The sequence below is a fragment of the Harmonia axyridis genome, chromosome 1 (assembly GCF_914767665.1).
Source record: "Harmonia axyridis chromosome 1, icHarAxyr1.1, whole genome shotgun sequence".
Lineage (NCBI taxonomy): Eukaryota > Metazoa > Arthropoda > Insecta > Coleoptera > Coccinellidae > Harmonia > Harmonia axyridis.
The window spans coordinates 19136245-19151336 of NC_059501.1; positions in this window are offsets into that span (position 1 = coordinate 19136245).

Genomic DNA, 15092 nt, shown 5'->3' on the forward strand with positions numbered 1-15092 from the left:
ATTCGATCTACATTTGGACGGAGAGTCATAATTTCAAGCATCCTGGAAAATTTTATTTGGATTGCGGAATGATTATCTTAGAAAATTAACCAATATTCCCGTGACCGCGCTACTGACAAAGTATTCGAGCTACATCCCAATTTTGAGGTTGATAACATCATAAGAATCATAGAAAATATACAGAGATTGATCAATTGAGATTTCACGTGCACCTATATTGAAGATAACAATTTCAATATTCATACAAGTTTTTTCTGGATATCATCATCAGGACAATAGAAAATTCAAGTAGACTAACGAAAAACAGCAGATGCGATTTTGAATTTTTATCGATTCCCAGCTTTGTGCAAAATTGTATGTAGACAGCGTCATAAGAAGAATAGAAAATTCTTGGAGAACATCGAAAAAAAATTGAGGAAACTACTGGGGCCAGAAACTGTTCAGCGTACGTTCAGTTGGGCGCGAACTGTACAGCGCTTGAATGAGCTAAAAAGCTCCTGACGTCAGTACCTTCTCCATTGGTTCTTTCAAATCTGTCAAAATTTTAATACATAAATTACTATCAAACACCCATTCACGAATGAGTCGACAATTTGACTCAAAATTCTGCAATAAAAAGTGCACCAAATGCAAAACTGAAACTAAACTTCAAGGTCACATCCTCCAAAACCACCGCAACGCAATATTACGCGGTGCATACAAATGACGCTTTTGACTCAGTTTTGCTCCGGTTCTAGAACATGTCATATTGCACTTGACCTCGTGGAATCGTCCCCGAACACATAGACGTTCCGCAAACGAAGGTGTTCCATATGCGATTTTAATAGTCGCCATTATGCGAAGTGCAAGAAGTGCTCCACTCGCGGCTCGCGATGAGAAACGGAGTAGTAAAATGCCGAGCATAATGAGTAGTTGGAGAATACGACAAGAGCTTAATTGGGTCGTTACTGGCGACTTCGAAATTCAGTGTGATTGGGTATGCATCTTCGGCCTAGATGGCGGATTTGTTCTGAGGGGGTTTTAGGACTTAACTGCGCGTATATAGCGATTAACAAACATAAAAAAAGGACATCTGAGAATGATGACGCATCATGAAGATTTCAACCAAAAACAAAAAAAAATGCCGATTTATACAGGTTGATTAATTGATAACTGGGCAAAAGCTAAGCCAAGAAAGAGGATACTGGGGCGAGTCAGAATGAACTGTATTTGAAGGGTCTATTTATCTTTATAATCAAGATACAGAGTATTTTATTGATTTTGTCAATTTCTTCAATAACTTATAACTTTCGAATGACCCTATATATTTCCATGATGTTTCGTACGTTTATTCTATGCAACACAACTTCACACAGACATAGCAACTGAATTTATTCTTTTGGCCCAGCCTAGTCACATCTTACCTTTTTTCAGGGGGGGATGTAATGTGATCGCTTTGAAATCCAGCGAGCCAGCCTTCATTTCACCATTCGACTCAATAATGAGAACTACATTAATTTTCGTACAGTAATAAAAACCATTGGACCATTATGACGATTGATTCGGATCACAGATAGTATTTTATTTCTGTTATTAGGGTAGTATATCAAAAGAAGTGTCTATATCAGTTGAATGTCGAGAGGTAGAAAGCTTAGATTTTGTGATCAAATTCCAATTTTGGTATATTAATTCTGTACCGAAAAAATTCTATTTTGTATGCCTTTCATTCATCATGTATATGACCTTTACTTCACAAGAAAAAAGCGCGGAAACATTGGCTTAGATATGTTCGAGACTTTTCTTTGCTCTGGAGTGGATCCATAATTGAAGTTCGACACGTTGAATTTTTCAACCTCAAAAATATCATTCAAACGGTGTGCTTGATAATTTTTTTGAACGATTGAGTATTTTGAATGGATTACCTCTCATTGCATTTTTCATTTCAATTCTGTACTCTTTCATGAATTTGCAAATGTATTGTTCAATTAAATGATTGCCGCTAACGATATTTTTTAATTGACACATCGTTTTCGATAGGTATTTGACCTGAATGCATCTAATCAATATAAATTTTTCTTTGAGACTCGTTGCAGAATCGTCTCCTCAGAACAGTTTCAAATTATCTAATACTTACTTTAGATGTGATAAGTATCAGTAGAATGGAGCAACTCACCTGAAAAAAAATCAATTATTAGATTCAATCTTTGAAGAATCTATAAGCATGTATTTAATTTTCCAAAATAATTCAATGATATATAAAGAAAGGGTTTTCCCAATAAGAGGCTTTTTGAATAGGCCGCTATCCAGACAGCTGTCACTTTCGAATTATTTGAATTTGTCATGAAAAACAACATTATTTAAAATGAAACGCAATACGCATCAATAACGCACCCAAATTTTTGAAATTCACTGAAAAAATGGTGAAAATTTTGCGGTAACAGTTCGCAAAACTCAAGAATTTTTGGGTCGTTATGGAGTATCTTCTCTTTCGGTAATACAGAAACTGTTGGAAAAATTTTACGGGGAATGGATTGAGCTACCGTGCTATGGTTAAAGATTAATGGCCGGAATTGGAAAGATAATTATTTTCAACAAGTCGGCACTACGTATCACCCAAGTAACAAAACAATCGCTTGTTTGCAAGGAGAAATTCCTGGCCTGGGTGTCACAAGTAGCCACCGAGATATTTCGATTTAACACCTTCATACTTTTTCCTTTGGGACCACGTGAAAGATAGGTTCTATGCCAACGGTCCACAAATGATTGATGAAATTCGTTAAATTATTGGGGAGATACTGCAGCAAACAAGTGTATTGGTCATTGAAAATTTCAGAAAAAGTTGCAGCAACGATAGCCGTGGCCGTCATTCATCTGATAACGTTCTCCATCGTCAAGAGTACTACTCAGTTCAAAACAATATTAGAGATATTTTTTATTACAATCCCGATTTTTATGGGGTTTTCAAATAAATTCTTCGAACAATAATCTGTATTGTAATATTTCAATATTTTCAATTCACGATAGAAAAATGAATAATTTTGATGATTTTTCTCTTTTTCCAAAAGGGTGGTATCCCCACAAAGCACTGATGTTCTTCAAAAATATTCGTGAAAAAAAACCTAAGAAATATCATTACATATGAGGCAAAACACTAATTGTGTGAAGATTTATTAATAGTAATTTTTTGGGACGAAAGTGGGAACTATTGTAGTATTCCTAACTTCTACTGATCATTCACTTCAAATTGATCTTGTCCCTTCACCTCTGGGCTAATATTGAAAAATCACGAAAATATGACCAGGTAGTGTTCCCTTTTAATGGTTTAGCTTCCTCTTCACAATGAAATAACCTTCCATTGATTTCTTTCAAAATAAAAGTCTCAGTTTTCTTCAATATCAAAATAAAACCTCTCATTGGAGAACCATTCAGTTTCGGATATTTTTCATCTTTCCAACAACAATAATGCCAACATAAAATAAGAAATTCCTCGTTGACTTAAGCAGTACGTAGACATATAAAATCACTACCCACTCAATATCAAATAACACCTATCAAATTAACCTTAACCACCGATAATTATTCCAAAAAAAGCCATGTACTCCCAAATCTCCAGATAAAGAAAAAGACCACCATGTCCTTCCTACGTCGAACGGTATCGAATTCCGCTCGCCCGTCGTATTATCGGCGAGCGAGACCGCAAGCTCTCGACTCGACGCATCCAGCTTTACCCGATTGTCGGAAAAATGCCAGCGCGTCGTGTGCCCCACGATCGAATTTCACGGCAATCAGTTCACTGAAATCTGGACTATGTTAATTGGACGTGCAGAGTAGCCGGTAAACACTTTCTTTCGGGATCCTCCGCGCTTTTTTCCACGCGGCCGGTAAGAATACCACGAATTGTCGACATGAATATTCCGATCGGATGGTTTTATCCAATTAAGGTATTTGTCGATAATGGGATGTTTGGAATTGTTCGAGTGTTGTCTTTTCATTAGAGGAATTTCAGTGAAGGCTGTTACGATCGTCGGGGTAAACAGGATGTGATGACATCGCCCGAAAAAATAAGGTGTTGAGGAATTTCGAATCTCGGTAGCTCCTGACGAATTTTATGGGAGGATTGAGGAATTCGATTGGATTGAGTTCGAGCATCATGGCTAGATCACACTACTAATGAAAGAGTATTGAGAAGAATACGAAAGAACAAAGACGTTTTATTTTTACGGTTATAAATCGTTCGAGGTTACCGTTCGGTACGGTGAATATTTTGCCCACCCCTGGAATATTTTTTAATTGCGTCGATTCTCAGTCGGCCATATTGTGTTTATATAGGTTATGGTTGTTGCGTAGAAGAAAGACTAGAAAACTGGAAATTGTTTTAATTATCAGAGATATTTAATTCCAGTTTATTAGATCGCCTAGGCGGATTGAGTGGAGAATTTTGCAGTCAAATTTTGAAAAGTCTTGTAAAGGTGTTTGCTTATTGCATTTGCGGATATTGGGCGACAATAATTATACCGTGAGTTTCTGGTTCCTTTCTCTGATCTATCCTTTGATAATTCCATCTTTGCAGCGTTTTTAGGATGGGTTACGTCGTGAAGGATGTGTTGGATTGTTATTGCATCAAGTTTAGCTGCAGAACACAAAAATATCGAATATCGGAGGAAAAACATTTGGGACAGTTTTCGAGTTCAAGAAATGAGAGAACGTGAATGCCCCATTGTACCTATGGTACAGTACAGTTTGCAGAGTTTTGACCCTGAAAAGAAGATTATTGAGATTAGAGGAGTTGCACCCAGAGTCTTTGAGTCCGGGAATAGAACTTGAAATTGAACCCCCGAGGTTTTTAGGTATTTATTTCGTAAATAAAAAAGTTAACCAGTTCAAATTCGAATTTGGTCAACCAAATAATCTGAGAGTGATTTCAGATCCAGTAGGTATTAGCTGTGAATTTTTTCACAATATTTCTCGAACAGCTGTACGATTCGATCAGATCTGACCTGATTATTTAGTAGTTATTTCAGAGAGATATATGAGTGAATGTGATTCACCCTTATCTGCCATCCTTTTCCACCTTTGTAGCATTTCAGGTTCCTATTCACCCAGCTCACCGCCTGACCTAGTCGCTGATCTTCTTATTGAATCAGTGGCGCCCTTTTAGATCTCTCCCGAACTAGCTAGCGGCCTCCGAGGGTAAGGCGAAAAAAAACGGTAATAGTATTCACCATCAAACAACGAAAGATTCAATACTTTGAACACGTCATAATAACAAGCAAATAGCAAGTATCAAAACCATTACGAATATTATAAGGCGAAGCCTATAATAGAACCAGACGAAAAGAAATATTCATGGTTGTACAGTCTCAAAGAAATGGTTTAGCCAAACTTTAAAACAACTTTAATAATGTTGGTTTTCCATCCAAATGAAGTCCATATATTTGATTTGAGATTCCACGGGTATAGGAGTGCTATGCAGCTTCACTTTTGGAGTTCTGCTTCTTTTGTTGATGAACGTTATCTAGGCCAACTTGTGGGAGCTTGCATCAATCTTCCACTTTCGGAAGAAGACAACACATAGATGATTCTGCAACTTCTGGGGAGCGTATGTTGTGTTTGTATCTGAGGTTGACATAATAGATCAGTGTGTGGAATATCTGAGGTGAATATTAGATACAGTATAGAGGTCCGAGTACGCTACCCTGAGGAACATCATACCATATGACCTTATTATTTGATAATAGTTGACCTATTTTCATCTGGAAGTAGTGAACACTCAAGTATGCTATAGACACGATCATGAAATTGGGTTTTCAGTTTGAATAGCAATCACTCATGCCAAACCCTATCAAAAGCTTTGTTTACATCTAAAAAACCCAAGTTCACTATTCTATCGCATCAAGGCAAATTTTGATTTTCGATGGCATTTTTGAGTTATAGCATGTTTTCATTTTTTCAGGAGGAGTTACTGTTTATTCAGAATTAATATTCAGTAACTTCTAGTTTCTGAAGACGATAACATTGTAGTCGGAACGATCTGTAGTAGTAGTAGTAGTAATCTTTCCGTTCTCAATAATAACATCACAATATCATTTTATAATTGTCTTATTTTTTTCTCGATTATTCCAAACTATTTCAAGATAATGCAGAACATTTTATTTCAACAAGGAAGAAGTGAACGAGTTTATACATGTGAAATCGAAGAGGATCAACCTTGACTTCCAAGATTCCAATGAAATTTTCAAGTTCACAAACAGAAATTATACTGAAACTGTGAATAATCGGTAATTCTCAAATATTTAACGCTCTCCACTAATAACTGAGACCTAACATCCGCATAATTGAAGAATTATTTTTTATCACAGCTGGACTGTACCAAATTTTATTACCTCTTTCATTTTGCTATCAACTTTTGTTCTTGCCTTACTAACTGTACCATTTGTTTCAGTGTCTACGAACCATTTGTCACAGTGTCTGAAGTTGAACAAAAGCTCTAAATTGCGGGAACAAAGTGTAATTAGAACATAATGTATAATGTCATAGAATTTATCTATATTCATATTCTGAACAACTTCATTGTTTTTAGTCTGTCGGTCTGTGTACAATATACATTTAGGCGGCGGTACAAAGTAACTCCTTAACAGTAATTATAACGTCCACAAATCCTAGTAAGGAAACCAATCTCTATAATAACCATTAGATTTTGGTAGAATTTGATGTGTATACCCTACTTCGTTCGAAGACTAATCTGGAGGAATAGATTTGATAGCGAAATATTTTGCCGAACGTGGACTATTTTAGCCAATATAAATAACCAAATCTACACATTCTGATTCCAGAGGCAATCCGCTGAATACCGTGAGCATTTGAAAGTACTGTGGTCTCCAATGAATGTCTAGAAACTTGAACAACCTTTGTATAATCTGAATATTTTGGGTTCCTTCAAGTGATTCTTCACTATAACTACTGCGTGCGTTAGTCAGATATTTTTCTTTATTATTTTAATCGTTTCTCCCTTACTGAAAATCTTTAGTTACAAAACAGAAAAAGCGTTAGAGATGCAACCAAAATTAACCTCAATAATTGCGATGATGTCAAACCACTCATCGCACACTGTCGGTCATATGAGTATCTCGAAACAAGTCAAACAGAAAAGCCATTATTCCAAATCATTCCTTTCCATGTTTTGACGTTAATGATCTGCTCCTTTCTATCAACAACGTTCATTGTGGCTCCCACAATGATGATCGTATTCGAACATGTTATCGTCGTTTGTCGGTAATAGTCAATAACGCGATTGTGTGTTATTGCCGAATAAATAATAACCGGTATGCTAATTCGCTATTCGAGCTGTTTCGATAGGGTCTAGTCGCCTGAAGATGAATTTGGCTCGGTTTGAAGTGCTCTTCTATTCATGATTTTCAATGGGACGAAGAATAATAGGTATTCTGATATTGACGGTAAGCATCTGACGTTTCCTGCAGGCAATTGAGACTTATAATTCATCTTGGTAAATATCAGATGACCGACGATGATCTAACATTTTCACTTAAATTTGAACATATAATACAATTTTGATTTTGATTGGCCAGGATGTCCACAGGGAGCATCCTCAATAAAGAACGATAATCTTTTTCGTTCTGTCATTTTCAGAACAGATCGCAATATCATATCACGATGTCTGCAATACTCGAATTTTAAGCCGAGGATGGTCTCAAATGATGAATTTCGAAACAATAATGACGAATCCATCATCAAATTCGATTTTTTTCTTCCGTCTGGTCCATCTTAACCACGATAACTCCCGAACATGGCTTAAAATTTTCAGGGTTTTTTCGGATCTCTTAAGACGCTGTTAAAAATGGGCAAAAGTTTATTAGGAGTTTCGTAAATCGTTCGAATCTTTTTTTTCTGATAGTTACAAAACTACAGATTCGACAGAACTTAAATGTGACGTTTAAATAAAATAATTACTTATATCAGCACCACGTAACAAGACTTAGCTCCTGCACAACTACAGGGTGCGGCAGAGCCGAGTGACGAGTTTTGACAGGTCCATTACTCGGGATGTGGTCGAGGAAGGTAGGTGCGAAAGGGGGTCTTTGTGTTCCTTAAAGTCAGTTGTTTTAAGTCAGCACCATGATTTGGACCAGAGTATATCGAGGCTTTGCCGTTCGCACGTTTTACGAAAATAACTGTGGTGGGGAAATGATTCAGCACATCTCCCCAAAAACAACTGTTTGAAGTAGTGATAGGCACATTTTCACCTTTCTGGAACAGTCAATAAACAAAATTTTCGGTAGTGAGCTTCATGTAATCCTCTACAAGTCCATGAAAGACCACTCCATTCACCTAAAGTCACAGTTTGGTGATATAGGCCCTTATTTTTTCCAGGAGGAAAATGTCTCCGTCAGTAACTTCCCAGCATTATGTGTCAATGTTGGAAACCTTCCTACAGCCTGAATTAAAAAAACTTGCTGAAGAACACGATATGGTTGACATCTGGTTCCACCAGGATGTCACACACAGCTCAAACTTCATTAGCTGTTTTGAGACAGATGTTCTCACTGAGAGTGGACGTGAGTTGGCCAGCGCGCTCTCCAGATTTGAGCATCTGCGATTCTTCCTTTGGAACCACCTTAAAGATAAGCTCTTCAAACATCGTCCACACACGAAGAAATCCGAGCCATACCGCTCGAGATATGCCGAAAAGCAGTCGAAAACAAAATCGCTGCTGACGGTAGCCATTTAAGTGATATCTTGTTCAAAACTTGAGCAGAAAAACAAATTTCCTACTGCTTCGAATGAATACAACTTTTTTTCTCTGACTTTCACCATTTTGTTTTCAATGGCCCTTTGAAACTCGTCAGTCGGCTCTGCCGCACCCTATACAACCAGCAGCATATATGTATAGGATGTATGTTATGAAAACTAAACTCCAAACAACCTGAGATCTATTCTCTTTTCAAAGTTTTATAGCCATATGAATTTCTGAAAACTGCTGAATCCTGAGTTTTGGTGGTATTAGTAGCAGTCGAACAATAGTCATAAGATGAGACGACAAACAATTCAGCACTATTTTCAGTCAAACTATTCAACCATCAATTCACTAGGGATCAAGGAATTCAAGAAAGTAGTTGAGATTGAATTTGTTGAAGTGTTATTCACTGTTGCGGACGGATTGTCTGATTTATGTACGTATTTTTCAAGATCTACCATTTACATGTGTATGTCTTATTAGATTGAATTCAAATTGAACATAAGATTTCTTTTATTGCAACCAAAAGATGAGTAATCTATGCTCAATATTCAATACATAATACTTCAAGAAACAGCTCGAACAAATCTTCAGCGCATCCAAAAGCGGCAAAGCCATCTTCGCGAGCAAAGTGCCACCAACCTAACTCAATCCGCCGACAGAACCGACTACTTCCAGGTTTGGTCCCGCCTGGCATTGTCTACCATCTGATTTATCAAAGGCGGATCGGGATAATAGAATAAGCGTTTGGTACAAATAGTTATTACGCGGCCAACAAATTATGGTTTATGACGAAAAGCCGAACAAGTTGCAATAATGCTAATGGCGCCTTAAGTTATTCGAATGGTTCCGCTCTCATAGGAGGCAATACTGACGACATGTTGGCAATTTGTTGTCGGTATCAGTACTTTACGCGTTTGTCATGTCTATTGAGCGACTGTGTACGCTGTTAGTCATGTGTATTGGCGATTGTCCTTTATTCGAGCCATAACTCTGCACGTATTCGTATGAATGACGATAATTGCCCGCTGCTTTGTTGACTAATAATCGGCAGTGAATACGAGATGGATTTCATTGCAACAACGTTGAAACTGTTGTTGTGGCACGTCACTGGACGACGTCACGGACGATCAACCATTTCCTTCGGAAATCTATCCAGAAATTAATATTTGAAAGGAAATGATGTATGGCGACCAACTTGTAACTACAAAACGAGGCAGAAATATTGGACTACTTAAAACTAATGCATTTATTGTTAACGGATCTTTTCATTTGTTGAACCTTTTACTGTCGACTTCCTCATTGCGGTTTATTATCTTTAGTATTTTCGTTTTTTATTGAACATTTGTTCTCCAAACAGATGGCTACATCATTTCGGCCAAATAACTGACATTTTAGAATTTTGAGCCGGAAGTGGTCTCGTCTGTCTTTATGGTCATTAAGTTATTCAGTTCTGGATATTTTGATTTTTCTTTTAGTTGGTTCTTAATAAGTCGTCAATTTTGAAATGTATTTCAAGACAAAAATCATTGAAAAACGTTAGAATGATGCGATCATTTGAAATATTCGCTTTTCATCATCGCTTTGAGGGTGGGAAGTTACACGTACACATGTTGGAAATGGGCAATATATCCTCATTTTCACATTTTGGAATTTTTCACGGTGCGTCATGACACGACTGTGTTGATTGCTATTATATTCGAGGGTCTGGTGCAACAGCGATTTGAAAATTTCGAATATTAATTTGTCCTAAGCTCGAAAATCACATTTTCAAAAATTTTCAAAACTGTTCGAACAAACGGAATTTGTTGACCAAGATTAGTAAAAAACCCAACCACTTCATCCAGGCTGTCAGCTTTCAAACGATATTTGATATTCAATTGTTTAGTAAAACTCTTGAAGTTCCTCACCAACATAACACGTCTTTCACTGGTACTACCAGTGACGTATCACTTCTTTTACCTCGTTAGCACCAAGCTCCATAAGATGCGTGTTTAACTTCGAAATATAGAGTTCAGTTTGAATTGAGATATTGTTTTGTTTCGAACATTTGTTGTTGTTTGAACAATGGATAAAAATGTTTCGTGTATGTAGAAATCACTGATTTTTGATGGATAAAAACACTGGGCAAGGGGAGCAATGACTTGATGAGTGTTATTCAGACACTGCCCAATCGACAACAATTAATGGTTAAAAAGTGGTAGGTTAATTTTAAATTTGGCTCTAATGAAGAATATATTACCAAAGTTGAAGCCTATTTCTTAAGCACAGACAAATCTTTCTACAGAAAAGGTATTGAACAGTATTGAGGAGCGTTGGGTGCATGAGTATCACTCTTGAAGTTGACCATGTTGACTCATAAAGTCAAATTTTAAGAATAAATGTGTTCTTACTGATTGTATCCGAGACTAAGTGAGGTGCTATTAGTGTATAACCAATCAGAAAAATATGATCCCAGGTTTTTTTCATTCAACGCAACTACAAATATAAGATTGATTATTGGCGATAAGTTGAATCAAAACCTGATAATGCAGTAAATCACTAATCTAATCTGTATATTGTACTCCAGGTCCATACTTCTCCAACAGCCGGGAGTCCAAGCATTTTGAGGAGTTTTCTCTTCTAGTAACAAGATGAGAAGAACTCATGACAAGGTATTACAAATCGATAGAACACACGTGCTACTTGGAAGACACAAAGCCCAATAAGAATGCATCTTCAAGAAAATGGATTTCAAAGGATTTCAGAAAGTTCATCGTCAAGCTCATTTCTATTCAATTTCAAATCCTTTGTGAATCACGAATTGATTTGTCCTATCCATAAATTCAGCACGAAATTTGTGTACTGAGAGAAGAAAAAGCCAAAGCCCATACTGCGAAATAAGTAGAAATCTTCCGTCTTCCAGAGTAAACATGATGCGGACGCTGTATCCATGAAAATATTCTTGATCTATGCCCTATGTTAACTTTCACTCCCTCGTGATGTGCATATCTAATGGCGAAAGAGATATTATTTTTCCACAAAGACATTTTCAATTCACCTCGTCCATGTGTATCTGATATTCCCGGAAAACTCTTTTGCATTCGGAATGATCCGTCACAATAAACATAGAGCTACAGCTTAGTCATGTTTTCCACAGAATATGGATTGCGCAAGCTACCTATGAATTATTCATCGTTTGGGAAGATATGAGGAACTATTCGTGAGAGGGTTTTATCGTTTGTTCATCCTCTTAGAATCGAATAAATTTTTTATGCTTCGAAATATCCGGTTCTGATCAATTAGGTTTGTAGTCTCCTAATGCGCCCTCCAGCAGTTATATTCCTTCCTAGCAGATTGGCAGTATTTTTGAGAGGGGTTCTACAAAACGGAGATAAAATTAATGCAAAATTTATGATTGCATGTTGTTTATTAAATTTATCAACAGAAGTGTTCTAGCTGACGTTAGTTTTGTTGAATATTATACAACGAATATCAAAGTAGCCAAGTGTGGAGCAGAACTATTGGCTGAACTCAATTTTGCCAGTCTATCATTGTTCTTGTAATGTCTTTAACAAAAGCCTAAATGTTGATCCTTCAGAGAAAGTTCTAGGTTTCAATCTTCCCAGGACAATTCGGTGTATTTAAAATTGACTTAGGACGGGTCATTGTCGTTGCAATAGTATGCTTTTCAAATGGCATTCTATTGGTAGCCCACTATGTGAGTGTGGTATAAAAGAAACCATTGACCACTTGGTAAATACTTGTCCAATTAATAAATTTCATGGTGGTTTCTAAGATATCCATTCAGTTTCAGATTTTTTGTCAGAATGGGTCGCTAACTTCAAATCAATATAATGTAAACTTACATGTAATACTCCTTTCTGGTTCTTTTCTTTTTTGTTTTCAGATTGAGTTATAAAGTCGTCAACCGTTGGTGAAGAGAAAGGATGAAGAAGATTTTGTTTGGATGAAGAGAAAGCCCTTCAATATAAATATGTCAGCTCATTCTGTAAACGAGTGCACAAACCAGTCACCTATTGACCTATAGGGGCGACAGAGTTTTTGCTGAGGTTTTTATTTGTGCTCTTGTATCATACATTGAAATGTATGATGCCTCGTTTACATTTCTTCTGCTAATACTAAGATACATCAACACATCCTTCTTTGTTCGAAGTTGATGATTTTTTGTATTGCTCTATCTCAAAATACAGAACCAAAACACCCGTTACCTTTTCATTTATGAAACAATACTTTTGGAAATTGGGCCATTTCAAAAATATGATGAGTTTATCTTGTGAAAAGAATCCATTCTATGAGAAATTCATGGTTGAGCTGTATACTATTAATTATAAAATCACTGAGTACTTAGTAACGAACTGCACTTAATTCTCCAAGCTCCGACAAATCCGGAAAAATGCAAATTCCATTATTCTAATGGGGCGTTCAAGAATCCAGAGGCCGGACAATGCCAGGCAAGCCAAAACCTGCCAAGTGTTCAGTGCCTGGCCGCAACAATATAACGAGTAACCATTTTAAGTAAGCATCGAGTCATTAGTTTTATCTGGCGATCTCTATCAAATTAAACTTGCATCGAGTGAAAAATTGCACGATACTGTAACGGTCATACGTTAAAATAATGCACGGCCGATGGAATGATTGCATGCCTGCAGTTGAATTAAGACTTAATTGTTCTTCCTCCTTTGATTCAATTAGGTAGATACTCTCAGTCTGGGATATGGTGAGCTGCGGCAGCGCGTAAGTTACTCTCTCGACGAGTATGGTGCGTTTGCGTTTTTCAGCAGAAATAATGAGCAACTAAAAAAAATTGATAGTTATGTTTTGAAATTGTTATTTGAAGAAAATCGATGGAGGTTGAGGGTAAATGATTGGATTGGATTTATAAATAGAACGGTTTTCGAATAGTTATTTATAATACAAGTGCAGAAGGCATTGATATTCTTCCACGAGTTCAAAATTCAAAAACGAGCCACGAAGTGGCGAGTTTTGGAATGAACGAGTGGTAGAATGAGCCTTCTGTACGAGTATTATACATTATTTTCTATAATTCATTGCATTTTCATTGAAATTAATGATATATTTACATAAATATAATTTAGTGGTTTTTGCATTGAAAAATGTTGGTTGGCAGAACTGATTTCTTTAAGGCAATTTGATGATTATAAAAGTTTAATGAGTCTTCTTGATGAAGGATATTTAATATAAATCAAATAATTTGACAACTTTGTGTCTAATCCTTCACAATAATATATCTGTAAAATGACTAAACTGTACAGTTTTAGTCATTTTGAATTTTTCTTTTGGTTGATTATTAAATTTGTCATTTTTAGAATTGGAATATATTCCAAGACAAAAATAAACTGAATATATCATACAGATATATTATTGTGAAGGATTAGACACAAAGTTGTCAAATTATGCAATTTGATGAATTGACAGATAAAGCCGTAGCGGAAAGTTCGGAGTGGCAACATAGAATAATAAAATATAACCATGAAAACTGTGCGTTTCTGATATATTCTCGCACGATTTTGTTCTACAAGATGTGGAAATACGGATACGGAATAACCACAGAATTAGAGAAAGGAATATTCTCGACCAATCTCCAAAACTCTCGTTCTTTTGATGTCATGTGTGATGTACTGAAATTGAATTTCTTTAATACTTTGTAACTGTTGTATATCAACACGTTTTGTCCTAATCCAATTAATGTTGGAATGAACATCGCTTCGCATTCTTAGATTTGATATTTGCTACAACTAAGAAGGCTGCTACTTCTATACCTTAACGTTAAGTCGCGATTGCGCAATGCTATATTCTTATTTTGCCAAACCTGACGATCAAGAGAGGAAGTAGAAGACATAGACTTCTAGGAACAAGAATAGAGAAAGTTTACAATAACATCGAATTCATCCTGAGACCCTTCTATCTAGGATGTCAGAACCTGCCACAAGCATTCACAAGAAAATCTTGCAAATAGTTATTCTTTCTTCACATGCGCTCCAATCATAGCATGAAATAGTACGAAACATAAGATTTTCAAAACCAATTTATAATAGATGGAAGTATTTGTATTGAACTGTTTTCCATAATCTCTTCATTATTTTCCTCCTTGAATTATCTCTAACCTTATCCTGTAAGAGCTAGTGTCAATCTATTACCAATAATACTTCAAGCCTATACTCAATAAATGACTCCGAGATCCTGAATGTTTCAAGTTTGTGAGTGCAAAATGCGGACCTTATATCCGAAATAGCTAACATTTCCACGGAAATAAATTGATATTTCATTTCGATAATGAAAAAAGAGTATATATTTCAAGAGATATTTTCAAAGGATGTTCATTTCATTGTGAAAGTAA